Raw genomic sequence first — 14,175 nt, forward strand, 5'->3', positions numbered from 1 at the left:
TTTTAATTTTAGAGGCCGGCTATTTTCTTTGCATTTTATTCTTTTCTATTCTAAGCTATTCTATTTTATTCTTTTATTTTCTTTTCCTTTATTTTCTATTTTATGTAATATATTCTTTTATTTTCTATTCTAATCTATTCTGTTTTGATTCTATTCTAATCTGTTTTATTTCTATTCTATTCTTTTTGAAATTCAAATTTCGAAAGATGGCTATATTCTTTCAATTTTATTCTATTCTATTCTTATCTATTCTTTTTTTTTTCTATTCCATTCTAGCAGTGGCTGGTTTAGACTATGGGGCTTAAAGACAGTCAGTTGCATCATGAAGCTGCATATTGTCACACTAGGGCAGGGGTTGGCAAACTGCGGCTCTCCAGCTGTTGTGGAACCACATTTCCCATGAGGCATTGCAAAGATTACAAAACTGACAGTTACAGCTATGACTTGCAGAGGCATGATGGAACTTGTAGTCCTGCAACAGCTGGAGAGCCGCAGTTTGCCCACCCCTGCACTAGGGTATTGTGGTTAAACATCCACAATAAAACTGCCAATACCACAGCTATTGCGGCTCAACAACTCCACAGCGGTCCATGACAGGTCTGCTCTGAGGTTGTCCAAGGAAACCAAGGCAGTTGTCCGGTCAGAAGGTGGAGCTATCCGGCTTCTTCAGCGATCCTAGAGACTGTCCTTGCCACCTTTGGGAGAGCTCACTACAGTTTTCTTGACTCAGGTTATACCTCTGCCAAGGGGTCCCCTGCGTTGTAGTTCTCTTAAATTATGAATTCTAGAGGGTGGTAGCACCCTGATGAAGCATATTAGTTACAAGTGTCCTTTATTGCATTTCTGCTAGTTTTGGGGTTTCCAAAGGTTCACCCACACTCCACCCAATTTAAATCAGCAAATAAACTGCAAAAAAGACACGCACGGCCTGTTTCCTGACTGGAGTGACTGTGAACTACTGTGTGCCTGGCTGCCATGTGCCTGTCATTTAATGGAACCTGGGACCAAACAGCCAGCCCAGTCCGAAGTCCATGCTACACTTGTAAAAAAAAAAAAGTGGAAGATGTAACTTCATTAACCAATGCAATAATAAATCATGTTATTGTAATTGTTCTGTCTTATATGTCCATGCGTTCCCTGGAAATCACGTGTCTGCTTCTGGCAGTCTGCCCAACTGTTATTTGCATCACAGAGTACACAAAACTTGCAAGCGAAGGACAGGCAGTTTCTTCTCCAAGAGAAGGGGAAGCAATCATGGCTAAAACAGAGCTGAATCATCGTCCACCAGCAATGGAGACTCTGTGCAGAATAACGATGCCGAAACTGAACTGCTTGATTTACTCCAGCATTGTGGAAGTCATTAACATAATCGGGGTGGTAATGAATGCATTCATAGCAGCGGTGAACATCGTAGATTTAGCCCAAGGGCGAAATCTAAAGCCTGTCGATAAGCTTCTTATCAGTCTCAGCTTATGCCGATTTGTTCTTCAGGCTCTCCTAATTTTGGACACTGCCAAATATTTTATTTGGTTTGCCGATATACCATTTCGAGCTGCTTCTGGTTTATGGCTTGCTGCTCAAAAGGCCCTGGACCATTGCAACCTCTGGCTTACGGCATGGTTGTGTTTCCTTTATTGTGTGAAAATCGTCAATTCCAAACACCTTATTTTCCAGTTCCTAAAACGGAAAATTCCAAGTCTGGTTCTCCCCGCAGTTTTAGGATCGGTGTTTATATCGTTGGTTTCTGGGGGTCTGTTCGCTCGGGGCTTCAATGGAAAGCTCATCAAATCTTTAAAAAACAGCAGCTTGCAAAGGGATGTTGAAATATATTTCCCGACTCTTGTTTTTGGACATTTTTTGCCATTCTTAGTTGCTGCTGTCTCGTCTATGCTCTTACTGGAGGCTCTCCTGGCTCACGTCTGTAGATTGAAGAATAGCAGAGATTTTTCATCACTCAAGGTGGACATCCACATGGCCTCCATTCGAACTGTGCTGCTGTTCTTATTATTCTCTGCTTTAAAATTGACAGCCATCATTGTCAAAAACACGACTCCTGTTGATAGTATTTTCTTTACCTTGTCTTTCCTCCTTTCATATACATTTCCTACTTTCCACTCTGTTGCTATACTTTTAGGAAATTCAAAGCTTAAACGTACTTTGTGCAAAGTTATCTCATGGGTAAAGCAGTGTAAAAGGATCTGGCAACCCAACAATAACACACTAACTGTATTGCAATAGCTATGACGTATTATGGAATATATTAAGGGGTCTATTTATATAGAAAATTGCTGTATGACTGCTTTCACCAATTTTACATTTTTTTGCACATCTCTATTTTTTGCTAGAAATGACTGTAACCCACCAAAAAAAGTATATATTTCTAAAAGCAGATATCCTGGGGAATAAAATGATGGTAGTTGCAATTTTTTATGTTACACGATATTTGCTTATTTCTTTATCAAATGCATATTCTTAATAAAAAAATACATTCACATTAATTTTAGTGCAAGTAAACACAATATTTTACAGGCGTACCTCGGTTTACGAATTTAATTCTTTCTGCGGGACTTTTCGTATTGCGAAAAATTTGTAAACCGAAACACAGTTTCCCATAGGAATGCATTGAAAACCAATTAATCCATTTCCAGAGGTCAGAAAAAAGTAAAAAAAAAGTCTTATATCTGTTCAAAACTCTTTATGAAGTGCACTTTAAAGGCATACATACTGTACAGGGACATGATTAAAAATTAATTTGCAAATGCATTGAAAACCAATTAATCCATTCTGGAGGTCAGAAGAAAGTAAAAAAAAAGTTTTATCTGTTCAAAACTCTTTATAATGTGCACTTTAAAGGCATAAATACTGTACAGGGACATGACTAAAAATTAATTTGCAAATGCATTGAAAACCAATTAATCCATTCTGGCGGTCAGAAAAAAGTCAAAAAAAGTTTTATCTGTTCAAAACTCTTTATACAGTGCACTTTAAAGGCATACTGTAAAGGGACATGATTAAAATGAATTCACAAATGCATTGAAAACCAATTAATCCATTCTGGAGGTCAGAAAAAGTCAAAAAAAGTTTTATCTGTTCAAAACTCTTTATGAAGTGCAGTTTAAAGACATAAATACTGTACAGGGACATAATTACAAAAAAATTTGTAAATGCATTGAAAACCAATTAATCTGTTCCAGAGGTCAGAAAAAGGTCAAAAAAGTTTTATCTGTTCAAAACTCTTTATAAGGTGCACTTTAAAAGCACAGTACTGTACAGGGACATGATTAAAAAAAATTCATAAATGCATTGAAAACCAATTCATCCGTTCATATTGCAAAAAACATTTGTAAACCGAGGCATTATTTTTAATGGATTTTCATTTGTAAACCGAAAATTATGTTAACGGAGGAGTTCATAAACAAAGGCATTATTTTCAATGGATTTTCATTCGTAAACTGAAAATTATGTTAACTGAGGCGTTCGTAAACTGAGGTGCGCCTGTATTATATTTTTAATATGAAAGATTGTGCTGTGTCAAGTAAATGGATACCAAACATGTAAAAATTGTGCACACCTATGGAATTGCAAAATACTACTGTGTAGGGAAGTTAGAACCTCCTGCTCAAGTTCCTCTATTTTCTGTTTCAATATTTTTGTTGTTATTAAGGAAGAACATATAAACAAGTAAACATCAATAGCCCTTATAGGCCCTCCATAGCCATTACAACCTCGCAACGCATGTGAGGCTCACAGCTACAAGCAAATCATATACAACAGTGGGGACAGAGATTAAAACAAGATCAGACAACCCAGACTGCCATGGAGTAGGAGACGTTAGAATGGGATTCCAGCAGACATAATGGGATAGGAAGGCTGGGACCGTGGAGGCAATCCCAGGGTGCCAAACATAAAAGCCATAATCCCCTATATCAGGCATAAAATAGAACATAATATCATACATTGTAACTGTAGCTTGCTGTAAGGCATCAAGCCATCAGAGGGCCAAGTGGTCAAGAGACAATAGTAGACTGGTAAAAAGAAAAGGAAAAGTAGAAAAGAGAAAAGAGAGAAATAAAGGAGGATAGGATAGAACCCACACATGCGAATGGCAAGTTCCTCCAGAGATTGAATAATTACCTCCAGAGGAGATAAGGCTCCAAATCATATTTATTGCATATATGTATATGGAGAATGCAGTGTCCGTCCTTCCTGCATCCCGCCTTGCATTAAGTCCTTCCCTGCCTATACAACACTTCTCAAACAGAAACAGATCACCTTTTGGAAGGACCAGAGAGAACACTATTCCTCTTCTAACACCGCACACGCCTGATGGCATAATTCCAATCAAGATATGTGTTTTGCAATAAACAACTTGAAATATATGAAGTTATAAAAACATAGACAAAATGGAGTATACAGCCATTTTATAATATTCTACATATGTGATTCAGCAAGGATCATATTTATCCCTATACATAACTCCCCCCTTTGTTCATTACTGATCACAAGTATTCATTCCTTATATACAGGTGTGTCAAGGAAGGCGCAATCCTTCCATAAACGATGACCTCCATTTATCTACACGAAAGTCTTGACAATATACACTTAAGCAGGCACAACTTGCACTCGTATGACTATAATTTTTCCAAAACACATATAACATAAATGTGGTTGTTTTGGTGATATTAACTATGGTCCTCTGGAAGACTGGAGGAAAGGATATTCCCCTCATGCCACTGCTCCCTTTAGCCATAGTCAACCACTCATCCCTATTTCATCTACTATTAGGGCAATAATGCAGCATGATGGCTGGAAGTGGTAAACCCTGAGATGTTCTATTCACCTCTGATTCTCCTTACCTTACATCACAGGCATGGTCCTCCACTAATCCACATCTTTTTGCTTGCTCTGTTCCCCAGAAGCAGATGGTACAAAAGCTTCTTTACTAACGTGCCTATTGGTGGACAATGTCCCATTCCTGTCCTTTACCAGGATGTATAAGCGAGCAAAACCTCACTTACAGTGGATATAAAAAGTCTACACACCCCTGTTAAAAAAATCAGGTTTCTGTGATGTAAAAAAATGAGAAAAAGATAAATAATTTCAGAAGGTTTTCCACCTTTAAAGTAACCTATAAACTATACAACTCAGTTGAACAACAAACTGAAATCTTTTAGGTGGAGAGAAGTAAAAATAAAAAAACTAAAATAATATGGTTGCATAAGTGTGCACACCCATGGGTAGGGGCTAGGCAAATGAACAGCGTGATTATGGATACCGCCCTGGCCAGTTGCAAGGCAGGGCAGTCCTGTTGCATGCTGGGAGTGGCATTTATGTTCTGCGAGCACATGGGCTCAGCGTCTATCCTGGGAGAGGACTGAATGGCTGGGCTGGAGGCAGGCTGCCTCGCCTGGCGAAGGCTGCCATGAGGCCCCAGGTGGGTCGACCTGAGGGCCTCAAGCCAGTCAGGACGGCAATACTGCTTAACTAAAAGATCAGCTAGATGTCCTCAGTGTGAAAAGTTCTAATTTTGGAGTATCCTACTACAATTCCCCATCCCTATCCCCAGCTCGACAAGAAAACTCCAAAAACAAACATCCCCTAGTCCGGTCATTGAAGGCAAGGAGAGTTTGCGTGCGTGTGTATTTGGCTGAAGAAAAACACTGTGCCTGGCTGCGGGGCAAAGTAAAGGGAAAGCGGGGCAAACACGCCAGCGTCCCTCACAAGGGTGTCATACACAAATCCTTTTTTTTTGTTGCTACCATGTCAGCCGGATTTTGCAGAGTCCTAAGGACCCGCAGCTTGTGTTCAAGTGGGTGGTGGTATGAGTCAAAAGGCAGATAGCGGTCTGTGTGGGTAGGTTTTCTGGAGACCTCCAAGTCAGCCCCTTCCTTGCCTTGGAAGACGCCGTCCAAAAGGGGGCATTTGCTATTCAGTGCCTCTTCCTGTGTACACTTGAAGTATTTGTCCACTGACTTTATGGGTTCACTAAAAGCTTGTGGGGTGTTGATGCTCTAATCTTGACCCAAGTATAATCCACATGCCTTTACAAACGGCTTGGTCTTTTCCCCATGGAACAATTCAAGGCTCTCTTCTCCACCTACTCCATGCACAGGTTGGCTACAACAATGGGAAGTCCAAGTCATCCCATGGCACAGCCGTGTTTCTGTGTGGAAAAGTCATTGGGGTACATGAAATCGGTGAGCTTGAGTCAAAGGGTCAGCAATGAATGCACTTGGTCAGGCTTTAGTTCTTTTTGGCTGTCAAGAGACTTACCTCCTTTCAGATGTTTCCCACAATCTCAATAGCCTCTGCCAAGTGTATACAAGTGAAAAGGCCGATGGCATTATGGGACGTGATTGTTTCTTCCGGCTCCAACTTCAGTCTACATTCCTTGTTGACACATTCTTTAGCATTCTTCCAAATGGTGCATTATCTTGCCAGTTGAGGGTGTTAGAATGGTAGGCAGATACTTAGAAACGCTGAGTGTGACAGAGTTGATTCTTTGGGAATCAGTGGTTGAAATGCCTGAACCTTGTTGCTTGATACTGCTGTACCCCGCGAGCGAGTTAAAGCAGGAGGCCGGAGCCTGTTGGGATGCCGAGGATTATTTCCACAGTTGTCACTAAGGCAAGACATCTAAGGAGCTTTTGATAAGGACCTGGGGCCCTGTGGTATTTTGTCAAGGGCGCAAAGAAGGAGATTGCGTTGGCCGGGAATCGAACCCGGGTCAACTGCTTGGAAGGCAGCTATGCTCACCACTATACCACCAGCACAAGGCTGTGTGCCAGGCATCCTGCTACCTCTATACAATTAAGGCCACACGTGACATTGACTCAAAGACCCCCTCCAGCGCAAGGTCCATTCGCTGCCGTACCAAGTGACCACTAGGAAGATCAGCTAGAAATATTTCCCCATTCGTGGAGAGAAAGGAAGCCAAGCCAGTAGATACGGTAAAGGTGTGATTGTGCAGTGCGCATGAAGGAACTGGAAATACAAGTTTTGCAAAGGCCTTTCACTCGGGCAAAAGGGACACAGAACGTGTCCCACGCCCAACGTGGGGCTCGAACCCACAACCCTGAGATTAAGAGACTCATGCTCTACCGACTGAGCTAGCCGGGCTACAGCATGTTTGCTCCTCCAGGCCTCTCACAGCCACCTGAGCCTGCAGACTTTTTGCTAGCTTTCAACATAATTCCTTTGGCTAAACTCAATGCGCTTCCAAGTACTACTCTGTTCACTTGCTGTCAGGGCGCTACATCACCATTTTTGCTGTGACTTTGGAGGATCACAACAAAATGCGCTGGCTGATTCCAAACCCTTTTCTCTCTGTGCAAAACATCAAGCCGTAGCCTCCCACATAACATCTGCCAAGTCATTCATTTGCCCTTTCCGGCCGAGGCGGCATCAAGCAATACCTCAACCGAGAAGGTCAAATTCAAAGTGTACGGCGCTGGCTTAGCATGCAAGGTGTCATGTGCTCTTCCCAGTTCCCTTTGATAGCTCAGCTGGTAGAGCGGAGGACTGTAGAGACAAAGCAGCAATCCTTAGGTCGCTGGTTCAATTCCGGCTCGAAGGAAGAGCTTTTTACCCCGCGTCTCTGCCTTTTAGAAAGAAGGCAATCTCTTATCTCTACAAATGTGCAATTGGGAAGCTTTTTAGGCACCTTCAGTTCATCTTTCATGACTCCTTTGGGCCAGCTCAAGCACACTTGTCGTGTGGTCTCTGTGGCGCAATCGGTTAGCGCGTTCGGCTGTTAACCGAAAAGTTGGTGGTTCAAGCCCACCCAGGGACGCTCGTGCTTTCTCTTTACCTTAGCAGGGCCCGCTGCCAAGTCTCACCCTAACCTAAGAAGACAAATAGCGTCCATTGGCTTGTCTCACACGGCTGACGATTAACCATTCACTCGAGACATTCCTTGAAAACGGACTAGAAATATGTCACAATCAATTGCTCTTCTTCTGGAATGTTCAAGATCTTTCATAGTTTAGTCAAGCCACTTCTTCGCTTCCGCTGAGTCTCAGGAACAAACCCCAGCATTTCTATTCACACCTGAACACCAGGGGATGTGTGAGAATTGTGGAAGCACCTTTTTTCACCTTACATGATCCCATTGTTGATGTCAGGAAGCATGCATAGCTAAAAGTGCCTAGATTGACATGGCCAAAGGCCTCCATTGTTGTCAAATCGACTGGATAGAGGTGTTAAAAACGTGGAATACAGATAGTGTCAATGTTTAAGCGTGTGCCCCGGTGCTATGCTGGGCTTGAAGTACACAGGGATGCAATGTTTCTTAAAGATCCTTCTGAGTTTTTCCGACGCTCCAGTTACATACGGGATGACTAGATTTCTCCTAGTGTTCTGCTTCTCCCCAGTTTGTTTCCCTGACCTTGCGGAGGTTTTAACCAAGACCCAGTCTGGGTAGCAACAAGCTTTCAAAGCCCTCCTCAGATGTCACGGTAGCACTCTCCTAGTCATGCGCTAGGATTTGTATAGTTGGCCTCTGCTTGCCAGAGAGGTTGTCGGGTAAATTCAGTGTGGTATTCTGCTTAACAGAGTGCTGCCATGGATTAGTCAGGTCTGCTCATGATTCTCTGATGTTGTTTGAGTTTGTCTGAGTTATTCCCGCCTTCAGGAAGCTGTGAGAGCTTTCCAGAACATGGGTAGGGGCTAGGCAAATGAACAGCGTGAATACAGATACCGCCCTGGCCAGTTGCAAGGGAGGGCAGTCCTGTGGCATGCTAGGAGTGGCATTTATGTTCTGCGAGCACATGGGCTCAGCATCTTTCCTGGGAGAGGACTGAACAGCTGGGCTGGAGGCAGGCTGCCTCGCCTGGCGCCGGCTGCCATGAGGCCCCAGGTGGGTGGACCTGAGGGCCTCAAGCCAGTCAGGACGTCAATTCTGCTTAACTAAGAGATCAGCTAGATGTCTTCAGTGTGAAAAATTCTCATTTTGGAGTATCCTACTACAATTCCCCATCCCTATCCCCAGCTCGACAAGAAAACTCCAAAAACAAACATCCCCTAGTCCGGTCATTGAAGGCAAGGAGCGTTTGCGCGCGTGTGTATTTGGCTGAAGAAATACACTGTGCCTGGCTGCGGGGCGAAGTCAAGGGAAACCGGGGCAAACACGCCAGCGTCCCTCGCAAGGGTGGCGTTGCATCTGTGTTCTTTTGTCTTTAGACTCTTTTGGTTGCTACCATGTCAGCCGGATATTGCAGACTCCTAAGAACCCCCAGCTTGTGTTCCAGTGGGTGGTGGTGTGAGTCCAAAGGCAGATAGCGGTCTGTGTGGGTAGGTTTCCTGGAGACCTCCATGCCCAAGTCAGCCCCTTCCTTGCCTTGTAAGACGCCGTCCAAAAGGGGGCATTTGCTATTCAGTGCCTCTTCCCGTGTACACTTGATGTATTTGTCCACTGACTTTATGGGTTCACTAAAAGCTTGTGGGGTGCTGATGCTCTAATCTTGACCCAAGTAGAATCCACATGCCTTTACAAACGGCTTGGTCTTTTCCCCATGGAACAATTCAAGGCTCAAGGGTCAGCAATGAATGCACTTGGTCAGGCTTTAGTTCTTTTTGGCTGTCAAGAGACGTACCTCCTTTCAGATGTTTCCCACAATCTCAACAGCCTCTGCCAAGTGTATACAAGTGAAAAGGCCGATGGCATTATGGGACGTGATTGTTTCTTCCGGCTCCAACTTCAGTCTACATTCCTTGTTGACACATTCTTTAGCATTCTTCCAAATGGTGCATTATCTTGCCAGTTGAGGGTGTTAGAATGGTAGGCAGATACTTAGAAACGCTGTGTGTGACAGAGTTGATTCTTTGGGAATCAGTGGTTGAAATGCCTGAACCTTGTTGCTTGATACTGCTGTACCCCGCGAGCGAGTTAAAGCAGGAGGCCGGAGCCTGTTGGGATGCCGAGGAATATTTCCACAGTTGACACTAAGGCAAGACATCTAAGGAGCTTTTGATAAGGACCTGGGGCCCTGTGGTATTTTGTCAAGGGCGCAAAGAAGGAGATTGCGTTGGCCGGGAATCGAACCCGGGTCAACTGCTTGGAAGGCAGCTATGCTCACCACTATACCACCAACGCAAGGCTGTGCGCCAGGCATCCTGCTACCTCTATACAATTAAAGCCACACATGACATTGACTCACGGACCCCCTCCAGCGCAAGGTCCATTCGCTGCCGTACCAAGTGACCACTAGGAAGATGAGCTAGAAATATTTCCCCATTCGTGGAGAGAAAGGAAGCCAAGCCAGTAGATACGGTAAAGGTGTGATTGTGCAGTGCGCATGAAGGAACTGGAGATACAAGTTTTGCAAAGGCCTTTCACTCGGGCAAAAGGGACACAGAACGTGTCCCACGCCCAACGTGGGGCTCGAACCCACAACCCTGAGATTAAGAGACTCATGCTCTACCGACTGAGCTAGCCGGGCTACAGCACGTTTGCTTCTCCAGGCCTCTCACAGCCACCTGAGCCTGCAGACTTTTTGCTAGCTTTCAACATAATTCCTTTGGCTAAACTCAATGCGCTTCCAAGTACTACTCTGTTCACTTGCTGTCAGGGCGCTACATCACCATTTTTGCTGTGACTTTGGAGGATCACAACAAAATGCGCTGGCTGATTCCAAACCCTTTTCTCTCTGTGCAAAACATCAAGCCGTAGCCTCCCACATAACATCTGCCAAGTCATTCATTTGCCCTTTCCGGCCGAGGCGGCATCAAGCAATACCTCAACCGAGAAGGTCAAATTCAAAGTGTACGGCGCTGGCTTAGCATGCAAGGTGTCATGTGCTCTTCCCAGTTCCCTTCGATAGCTCAGCTGGTAGAGCGGAGGACTGTAGAGACAAAGCAGCAATCCTTAGGTCGCTGGTTCAATTCCGGCTTGAAGGAAGAGCTTTTTACCCCGCGTCTCTGCCTTTTAGAAAGAAGGCAATCTCTTATCTCTACAAATGTGCAATTGGGAAGCTTTTTAGGCACCTTCAGTTCATCTTTCATGTCTCCTTTGGGCCAGCTCAAGCACACTTGTCGTGTGGTCTCTGTGGCGCAATCGGTTAGCGCGTTCGGCTGTTAACCGAAAAGTTGGTGGTTCAAGCCCACCCAGGGACGCTCGTGCTTTCTCTTTACCTTAGCAGGGCCCGCTGCCAAGTCTCACCCTAACCTAAGAAGACAAATAGCGTCCATTGGCTTGTCTCACACGGCTGACGATTAACCATTCACTCGAGACATTCCTTGAAAACGGACTAGAAATATGTCACAATCAATTGCTCTTCTTCTGGAATGTTCAAGATCTTTCATAGTTTAGTCAAGCCACTTCTTCGCTTCCGCTGAGTCTCAGGAACAAACCCCAGCATTTCTATTCACACCTGAACACCAGGGGATGTGTGAGAATTGTGGAAGCACCTTTTTTCACCTTACATGATCCCATTGTTGATGTCAGGAAGCATGCATAGCTAAAAGTGCCTAGATTGACATGGCCAAAGGCCTCCATTGTTGTCAAATCGACTGGATAGAGGTGTTAAAAACGTGGAATACAGATAGTGTCAATGTTTAAGCGTGTGCCCCGGGGCTATGCTGGGCTTGAAGTACACAGGGATGCAATGTTTCTTAAAGATCCTTCTGAGTTTTTCCGACGCTCCAGTTACATACGGGATGACTAGATTTCTCCTAGTGTTCTGCTTCTCCCCAGTTTGTTTCCCTGACCTTGCGAAGGTTTTAACCAAGACCCAGTCTGGGTAGCAACAAGCTTTCAAAGCCCTCCTCAGATGTCACGGTAGCACTCTCCTAGTCATGCGCTAGGATTTGTATAGTTGGCCTCTGCTTGCCAGAGAGGTTGTCGGGTAAATTCAGTGTGGTATTCTGCTTAACAGAGTGCTGCCATGGATTAGTCAGGTCTGCTCATGATTCTCTGATGTTGTTTGAGTTTGTCTGAGTTATTCCCGCCTTCAGGAAGCTGTGAGAGCTTTCCAGAACATGGGTAGGGGCTAGGCAAATGAACAGCGTGAATACGGATACCGCCCTGGCCAGTTGCAAGGGAGGGCAGTCCTGTGGCATGCTAGGAGTGGCATTTATGTTCTGCGAGCACATGGGCTCAGCATCTTTCCTGGGAGAGGACTGAACAGCTGGGCTGGAGGCAGGCTGCCTCGCCTGGCGCCGGCTGCCATGAGGCCCCAGGTGGGTGGACCTGAGGGCCTCAAGCCAGTCAGGACGTCAATTCTGCTTAACTAAGAGATCAGCTAGATGTCTTCAGTGTGAAAAATTCTCATTTTGGAGTATCCTACTACAATTCCCCATCCCTATCCCCAGCTCGACAAGAAAACTCCAAAAACAAACATCCCCTAGTCCGGTCATTGAAGGCAAGGAGCGTTTGCGCGCGTGTGTATTTGGCTGAAGAAATACACTGTGCCTGGCTGCGGGGCGAAGTCAAGGGAAACCGGGGCAAACACGCCAGCGTCCCTCGCAAGGGTGGCGTTGCATCTGTGTTCTTTTGTCTTTAGACTCTTTTGGTTGCTACCATGTCAGCCGGATATTGCAGACTCCTAAGAACCCCCAGCTTGTGTTCCAGTGGGTGGTGGTGTGAGTCCAAAGGCAGATAGCGGTCTGTGTGGGTAGGTTTCCTGGAGACCTCCATGCCCAAGTCAGCCCCTTCCTTGCCTTGTAAGACGCCGTCCAAAAGGGGGCATTTGCTATTCAGTGCCTCTTCCCGTGTACACTTGATGTATTTGTCCACTGACTTTATGGGTTCACTAAAAGCTTGTGGGGTGCTGATGCTCTAATCTTGACCCAAGTAGAATCCACATGCCTTTACAAACGGCTTGGTCTTTTCCCCATGGAACAATTCAAGGCTCAAGGGTCAGCAATGAATGCACTTGGTCAGGCTTTAGTTCTTTTTGGCTGTCAAGAGACGTACCTCCTTTCAGATGTTTCCCACAATCTCAACAGCCTCTGCCAAGTGTATACAAGTGAAAAGGCCGATGGCATTATGGGACGTGATTGTTTCTTCCGGCTCCAACTTCAGTCTACATTCCTTGTTGACACATTCTTTAGCATTCTTCCAAATGGTGCATTATCTTGCCAGTTGAGGGTGTTAGAATGGTAGGCAGATACTTAGAAACGCTGTGTGTGACAGAGTTGATTCTTTGGGAATCAGTGGTTGAAATGCCTGAACCTTGTTGCTTGATACTGCTGTACCCCGCGAGCGAGTTAAAGCAGGAGGCCGGAGCCTGTTGGGATGCCGAGGAATATTTCCACAGTTGTCACTAAGGCAAGACATCTAAGGAGCTTTTGATAAGGACCTGGGGCCCTGTGGTATTTTGTCAAGGGCGCAAAGAAGGAGATTGCGTTGGCCGGGAATCGAACCCGGGTCAACTGCTTGGAAGGCAGCTATGCTCACCACTATACCACCAACGCAAGGCTGTGCGCCAGGCATCCTGCTACCTCTATACAATTAAAGCCACACATGACATTGACTCACGGACCCCCTCCAGCGCAAGGTCCATTCGCTGCCGTACCAAGTGACCACTAGGAAGATCAGCTAGAAATATTTCCCCATTCGTGGAGAGAAAGGAAGCCAAGCCAGTAGATACGGTAAAGGTGTGATTGTGCAGTGCGCATGAAGGAACTGGAGATACAAGTTTTGCAAAGGCCTTTCACTCGGGCAAAACGGACACGGAATGTGTCCCACGCCCAACGTGGGGCTCGAACCCACGACCCTGAGATTAAGAGTCTCATGCTCTACCGACTGAGCTAGCCGGGCTACAGCACTTTTGCACTTCAAGGCCTCTCACAGCCACCTGAGTCCGCAGACTTTTTGATAGCTTTCGACATAATTCCTTTGGCTAAACTCAATGCGCTTCCAAGTACTACTCTGTTCACTTGCTGTCAGGGCGCTACATCACCATTTTTGCTGTGACTTTGGAGGATCACAACAAAATGCGCTGGCTGATTCCAAACCCTTTTCTCTCTGTGCAAAACATCAAGCCGTAGCCTCCCACATAACATCTGCCAAGTCATTCATTTGCCCTTTCCGGCCGAGGCGGCATCAAGCAATACCTCAACCGAGAAGGTCAAATGCAAAGTGTACGGCGCTGGCTTAGCATGCAAGGTGTCACGTGCTCTTCTCAGTTCCCTTCGATAGCTCAGCTGATAGAGTGGAGGACTGTAGAGACAAAG

General features: G+C 45.2%; 5 non-coding genes across 5 annotated transcripts; 2 read left to right on the forward strand and 3 right to left on the reverse strand.

The window, feature by feature from the left end:
- Positions 1 to 7,490: 7,490 nt before the first annotated feature.
- Positions 7,491 to 7,576, forward strand: TRNAY-GUA (transfer RNA tyrosine (anticodon GUA)). Its single transcript is given in 2 exon segments — positions 7,491 to 7,527; positions 7,541 to 7,576. It is a non-coding gene; the product is annotated as a tRNA-Tyr (tRNA).
- Positions 7,577 to 10,021: 2,445 nt separating this feature from the next.
- Positions 10,022 to 10,093, reverse strand: TRNAG-UCC (transfer RNA glycine (anticodon UCC)). The gene has a single exon. It is a non-coding gene; the product is annotated as a tRNA-Gly (tRNA).
- Positions 10,094 to 10,810: 717 nt separating this feature from the next.
- TRNAY-GUA (transfer RNA tyrosine (anticodon GUA)) lies at positions 10,811 to 10,896 on the forward strand. Its single transcript is given in 2 exon segments — positions 10,811 to 10,847; positions 10,861 to 10,896. It is a non-coding gene; the product is annotated as a tRNA-Tyr (tRNA).
- A 2,445-nt stretch (positions 10,897 to 13,341) lies between these two features.
- TRNAG-UCC (transfer RNA glycine (anticodon UCC)) lies at positions 13,342 to 13,413 on the reverse strand. Its single transcript has one exon. It is a non-coding gene; the product is annotated as a tRNA-Gly (tRNA).
- Positions 13,414 to 13,686: 273 nt separating this feature from the next.
- Positions 13,687 to 13,759, reverse strand: TRNAK-CUU (transfer RNA lysine (anticodon CUU)). Its single transcript has one exon. It is a non-coding gene; the product is annotated as a tRNA-Lys (tRNA).
- Between the last annotated feature and the right edge of the window lie 416 nt (positions 13,760 to 14,175).

Source organism: Staurois parvus, unplaced genomic scaffold (assembly GCF_062004578.1).
Source record: "Staurois parvus isolate SC_StPar_1 unplaced genomic scaffold, SC_StPar_1.0 ptg002181l, whole genome shotgun sequence".
Taxonomy (NCBI): domain Eukaryota; kingdom Metazoa; phylum Chordata; class Amphibia; order Anura; family Ranidae; genus Staurois; species Staurois parvus.